General features: G+C 58.1%; 1 protein-coding gene across 1 annotated transcript in view; it reads left to right on the top strand.

Moving 5' to 3' along the window:
- LOC308198697 (uncharacterized protein) overlaps nt 1–6,064 on the top strand; it is a 53,935-nt gene that overhangs the window by 32,335 nt on the left and 15,536 nt on the right. The window lies entirely within an intron of this gene.

Here is a 6,064-nt window from a genome sequence, read left to right as displayed (position 1 = left end):
TGCTGCGGTTTCTGCACGTGTCTTATAACGTAGGTTCCCTGCTTAACTTGCAATTTATGAGGTTCCTACCAATGAGCACTTTCCTGTCCATGCCGAACGCAGCTGAGTTGCAGGCTACCATTAAACATCAAATGTTTAATATAGATTGTTAATAACAAATCGCAACTGTTAAGAATATATGCTAAAAAAAATAAGCACAGAAAGTAGAAGCTCTAGGCTGTGAGTGGTCTGTCCCATACTGATACTGCATGTTTGCACTGAGGCAGAATGATTGCTTTTACTCACTTGTGGAGCGATGAGTCTAGGCTCTCACTGCTAGTATTTTTAGCAAGACTGATTGAGAATTTCTCTAACATATGAGCAAGTGTTTGAGGAGCAAGTGATGGGTATGGGCACTTAGAAAGAGGCTGCCAAAGGGCAGCTTCCTATTTTATAACTGAATTTTGTGAGTGTTGGTCCTCGTTTCATACTGAAGGGGAGTATGCTCTAGTGAAGGGAGTATGTTCACGTGAAAGGAAAAGGCACTAGTCTCCCTCGTCTGCCATTATTACTTCCTTGCTGCTAGCTTCCTTGCTGCTAGCTTTCTTCATAGAAAGCCAGTATGTTTCCTCGTCACATTCTAGTCTGCCTTCCTAGACTTCAGCCTTTGCCTCCTGGGTCTCTTGCCTTGCATAGACAATCTCTCCCCTTCTCCTCTTCTTCATCTCATTTGTAAACCTTTTATCAGGCTGATTCTTACTGGCTTCCCACCCCCACCCCCCGACCTTTTTCTATTTTTTCCTTTTTTTCTATTTTTTTTTTTTACAGACTTAGGATGGCTTGTCTTGTTAGTTACTTTTCTTCCTGCCAGCCCCCAGCCTCAAGTTGTCCGATGCAACTTCAGAGGATCATCTTTGATACCTCCGCATCTGAATAATACGGTTTCTGTCCCATGCTGTAGCTGACGGCAGGACGGACTCTGAGTGCAGAGGAGAGGTTGCTTCCTCCCTAGTTTCCTATTGCGTCTCATACTGGTTTGGGTAAGCAATTTCAGAGGAAATTTGACTTCTCCGTGGAGCAGTGTGTGCCTGACAGCTAGCTGGAGACAGCACACACGGCATTGAGTCAGTGCTCCGAGTGCAGTCCTGAGTCGCAGTAAAGGTAAAACAATTGCAGACTGACAGTTTAGCTTCTAAGGAGCATATACAAATAGCACGTTTGCCTCTGATGCTTAAAAGGCGAGGTTCCGAGATCATATTTCACGGACTGCTTCCTATAGATTTCAAGAAATGCAATTGTTCTGAAGCACAGCCGCGCTTTAACGGAACAAACTGCCTTGAGACCCATTACGTGGGAGGGAAGCGGGGGCGTAAGTGACGTCAGGGCGTGCCCTCACCGAGGGCCAAAACGGCTCCGTGATTGGCTGGACCGTGAGGGCGGATGCGGTGTCCGAGCGAGCCGTCATTGAGGGCAGGAGCATTCCATGATTGGCTGGGAACCCAGGGCGGAAGCGGCGTCACGGCTAGCCTTCACTCAGGGCGGAAACGCTCCGTGATTGGCTCGGAGGAACCCAGGGCGGAGGTGCCGTGCAGGGCTTGCCGGCACTGTGGGCGGCAGCGGCCGGGTCGGGGCGCCGAGGCGCGCTGCCGCAACGAAGTTGGTGGTCGGTGCCGCCCCGGGCACGGAGTAGCGTGCACCCCGGGCACACGGCGCTTGCCAGCTTTACGGGAGCAGGTTATGTAGCGGGGCTACATAACACATAACAGCTTCAGCTGTCGGGGGAGGGGAAGGCGACGGGGTCTGGCCGCGATGCCGGGACAGCAGGAGCCTCTCCGGCTGCCGAGCTTCAACCTGCCGCACAGCTCAGCGCCGCGCAGCCGTTTCCTCGCTGCCTCAGTCCCCCCCCTCCGGGAAAGGCGAGAGAATAGGGGGTGGGGTGGGGTGGGTAAAGCGTGCGGGTTGAGATAAAGACAGTTTAATAGGACAGCAAATTAAGAGAAAGTAACGACACCAACGTGTACGCACACGCAAAGCTACCGCCGCACGCCGCAAGTGCTCGCCGCACGCGTGTCCGGTTGCCCGGCCGGTTCCTGAGCAGCAGCCGCCCCCCGGCCGTCCTTCCCGGTTCCGGACACCCCTTCGCGGCCAGCTCGGGTCGCCGTCCCGGTCGCGCCTCCTCCCGGCTCCCGGAGCAGACAAAGCGTCTCCCCTCCGGCTCGAGCGCGCTCAGCGCTCGCAGCCCCTCCTCGTGCGGCGGCTCCGCTCCCCCGGTCGCCGCGCCGGGCCGAGCCCCGCGGCCCCGTGCCTCGCTCCGGAGGCGTCCGCAGGCGCTGAACGGAGGGTCGGAGGACCCCCGCCGGCGGCAGCCTTCTGCCGGGCCTTCCTTGCCGGCGAGAGCCACCCGGCCCGGCCCGGCCGGCCGCGCGCAGGTCCCGCGGCGCTGCTCGGTGCCGCCGGGGCGGGCGGCTCGGGGCCCCGGCCAATGAGGCGGCGGGCGGCGGCGCGGCTCCGGGGAGATGGGCGGGGCATGCAAATCCCGCCGGAGGGGAGGGGAGGGAGGGCGGGCGAAGGGGCGGGGCGAACGCTCGGAGGAGGCCGAGCTGCGCCAATCAGCGCGGAGCGGAGGCCGGGCGCAGGGGCTCGGTGGGCGGGGCACGCGGGCGGCGAGCCGCGGGGAGGGAGAGGCGGTGCCGGGGGCGGGGCATGCAAATTTCGCGCGGGGCCGAGCGAATCGGGCGCGCGGGGGCCCGAAGGGGCCGCTGGGTGGCCCCGGCGACGCGGCGGCGGGGCGCTCGGGGGTCGCGGCTGCGACCGGAGCGCCCGAGAGTGGGCGAGGGCGGCGGGTTGAGCCCCGGGAGGGCGGGAACGAGCGGTGGAGCAGCGGCCGTGAGGTAGGGGTGGTGGGCGCGGGATCGGGTGTCGTGGGGGGAGGGGGCGGCCCCCTCGTGTGGGCCTTTTGGCTCAGCTGAAGTGTAGTGTGCGTTGCTTTGAGTTTGCTGTGTGTCTCTGTCGTCGTCGAGAGGAGTTTGTTTTGAGCGGCGTTTTGGGCTTGGGAGTTGGGTGTGGAGCCCGGTTCCGGGGGCGGTGCGCCGTTCCCCGGGAGGGTGGTGTGGGTGTCCGAAGGCAGAGCTGGCCGGCGTTCGGCGGGGGAGCGCCTCCGTTCCGCGGCGCGGCGCCCCGGCAGCTGCCGCCCAGCCGCCGCAGGGGGTGAGGGAGCGCCGCAGGGTTCCTGGCTCCGCGGAGGGCAGGTCGCGGCCCAGCGCGTGCGCTCGGTTCCCCCCTCGCTGCCCCTTCCGCGGGGCGGAACGCCTTTCTGCTCGCTTGCGCTCCTGGCAGCGCATGCCGTCCCTTTGCGCTGGGTAAGCGGCCGTCTCCGGCGTCCGGGGCAGCAGGTCACGCACTGCGGGCGGGGGGGGGGGAGGGCAGCACGTTTCTGAAGGGCTGCTTTTGAGAGGGGGAGTTAGGAGAATCTTATGGAGTAGAGAGAGAGCGCCGACAGCATTAAACTAGTGGATGCTGCTTAGCGTCTTTGCTAACTCTTGCGCATTGTGCAAATCAATCAAAGCAAGAAGCTTTGGGCCCCTTTCCAAGGTTAGTCTCTCGATAAGAGTGTGAGCCTGTCTTAAGAGACTGGCAGAAACCGGTCCTGCGGATGGACAAGAGCCGAGGAGCGACTGAGTCCGCGCAAAGACAAGAGGTCAACTAGCGGTGACGAGGAAGAGTCATCAACCTTCATCCCCCCGAGGAACCCCACCAGGAGACACTGCGCAAGCAAAGATGGGAGGAGTTGATGGAAATAACTCCTTGGAACCGATTTTAACGCGAAGCGGGGACAGGTTATGAATAGGTATAGGCGTACCGTGAAACTTTATGCGTACGTAACCCTGTGCTGCATACAACCACGGCAAATTGCTGCGTCGGGTGCGCACGACTTTGGTGGGACTACCCCCCGTGCTGCCCAGTGCTGAATAAACATACCTACTTTACGATCTTATTGATTGTGGACTCCGTTTGCCACAAGTCAGTTTGGCGAGCCAGCCAGGAGACGCTCTGCTCGGCTGCGGGATCGACTGCGGAGCGGATGCCCCTAGGTGCACCCCGAGTATTTTCCTCGGAGGAGCCTCCGCTCTCAGCCGCTCACCGCGGGAGCAGGCCAAGACCTCCTGACGCCGCGGACAAACGGTGCGTTTTACAGTACGGGAAGGGCCTGTAAGTCGTACGTGTGGCCGGGGCGGCCGGTAAATCGCGCAGAGACGTCTGGCGTGCAGCATAGTCCCCGTATGGGAGGAGGGTACCCTACAGGCTGACTGACCGAGCGGCCGCTGGCGATCTTGGGAGTAGATCGAGCAAATCCGAGGTTACCGCTGCATCCCAGTTTTGGGAGCCGGGACAGACCCGCTAATGACTGTATAAGAAGCAGGAGAAGGGTAAGCGGGCCTCTCAAAATTGTGACAAGGTTACCTGGGTAACATTTGCAGCTGCTGGAGGGATATTAATTGGAGCGGCAACAATTGTATGTCTTATTTGTAGGTGTCTGGGTGTGTCGTGTTGAAAGCATTTGTGTAAGCGTATGCGTTTGAGACAAAGTATTGTCGTGAAGCGAGTTACAAACAAGTCTGGTTGTTGTTTTAAGTGATATATTCCTGTGGGATGAACGAGAAGTGCGGGGGGGCCTCTTTGCGTGATTGCGTGATTGCGCCGCGTGAGTGAGACGCAGCATCGCCGCGAGGCGAGCGCGGAGTTCCGATCCGCGGTTCCGTATTCTCCGCGAGGGGAACGGCCGGAGACGAACGAGGCGCACGACAGACCGAAAGGAAGCGCTGCTTTATCCCAGCGTTGACTGGTGGTGCCCAATGTACGGGCCCGCTGGTGTAGCTTGTAATCCTCTTAAATGTTTCGAGTGTGACAAGGAGAAAGGCGGGAGCATTATCTAAGGAACAGTTGAGAAGTTTGGGTATGTTCGCTGTGGTGTTTGGTCGGTTTCCCAAGTACTGGGGGGGGAGCGGGGCTGACTGATTATCAAAGCGGTAGAACGGAGAGTCACTTCTTTGGCGGTTCGGGCTTGAGCCCTGGGAATTTGGTAAGAAGGGGGAGAGCGAATTTATTTAGGCCTCAGTACCTTTTTAAACCCCCATACTGATGGATACGTAGGAGTGATTCCTTGTTTTGCGTGGGCTTACTAACAAAGTGCATGAGAAAAATTGGCATTCAGCTTGAAATTTGGTCCTGTTGAAATGTAAACTTTGTGGAAACGGTGGTATTGTTTGTCTAGAAGACGGAGGGCCGAGTGCTTCAGGTGTTTTCCCGAAGTCCTGTGGATTTACGATTGGAACGGGGCGCTTTAATAATCTGAAATAGTAAAGTTTGTATGTGGAAAGGAGAGTTTAATCCCAGAGAACCGGGACATTTGGGAAGAAGATTAGGAAAAGATAGTAAAAACCTGTCACAGGGCCCCAGTAAAAAAATAAAAATAAAAATAAAAAAAAACCCTAAAAACTAAAAACCTGTCACTGGACCCCCAATCACTGGAGCCCCAGGTGTGGCTAATGAGGGTGGTGAGCCCAGCAGCCCCTCCTCATAGAAGGGCTGCACCTGGGTGCGGATGGCAACTGCAGGGCTGGTGGAGGAGGAAGACGATGAGGAGGCTGCAGTTGCAGTTTGTCTGCCTTGCGGCCCCTTTGCTGCCGGGGGGCAGCCAAGCTGGGTCCAGAAGGGTCTTAGAGAAACCTTAGAGCGTGGTGAGGTTACTGAGCGTTGCTGGGGCTACGGCAAGGAAGAAGGTGAGTGCAAGCAGGAGTCCCCAGGATCGTGGAAGTCCTGGGCAGCAGGGCTGCCTGTGTGCTGAGGCTGGGAGCGGGAGGACTCGCCGAAAGTTGGGGTGGGTGTGTGCGCGCACGTGCAGGCACGGTGATCCCTGTATGCAAGGAAAGCCCCGCGTGTCTGTGCACGTGCTGTCATTCTTCGTTAATCTGAGCGACTCGTACTGTAATGCCGTTGACATATAGCGACTGCAGATGACATACAGTGTTACACGGCAACTAACATTGTACAACTCAAAGGACTGCCTATGCTCACCCCAGACACC

Source organism: Anser brachyrhynchus, assembly GCF_964034855.1.
Source record: "Anser brachyrhynchus genome assembly, chromosome: 8".
Classification (NCBI taxonomy): Eukaryota; Metazoa; Chordata; class Aves; order Anseriformes; family Anatidae; genus Anser; species Anser brachyrhynchus.
Note: the sequence above shows the minus strand (reverse complement) of the source record. Positions and strands in the feature narration are given on the sequence as shown.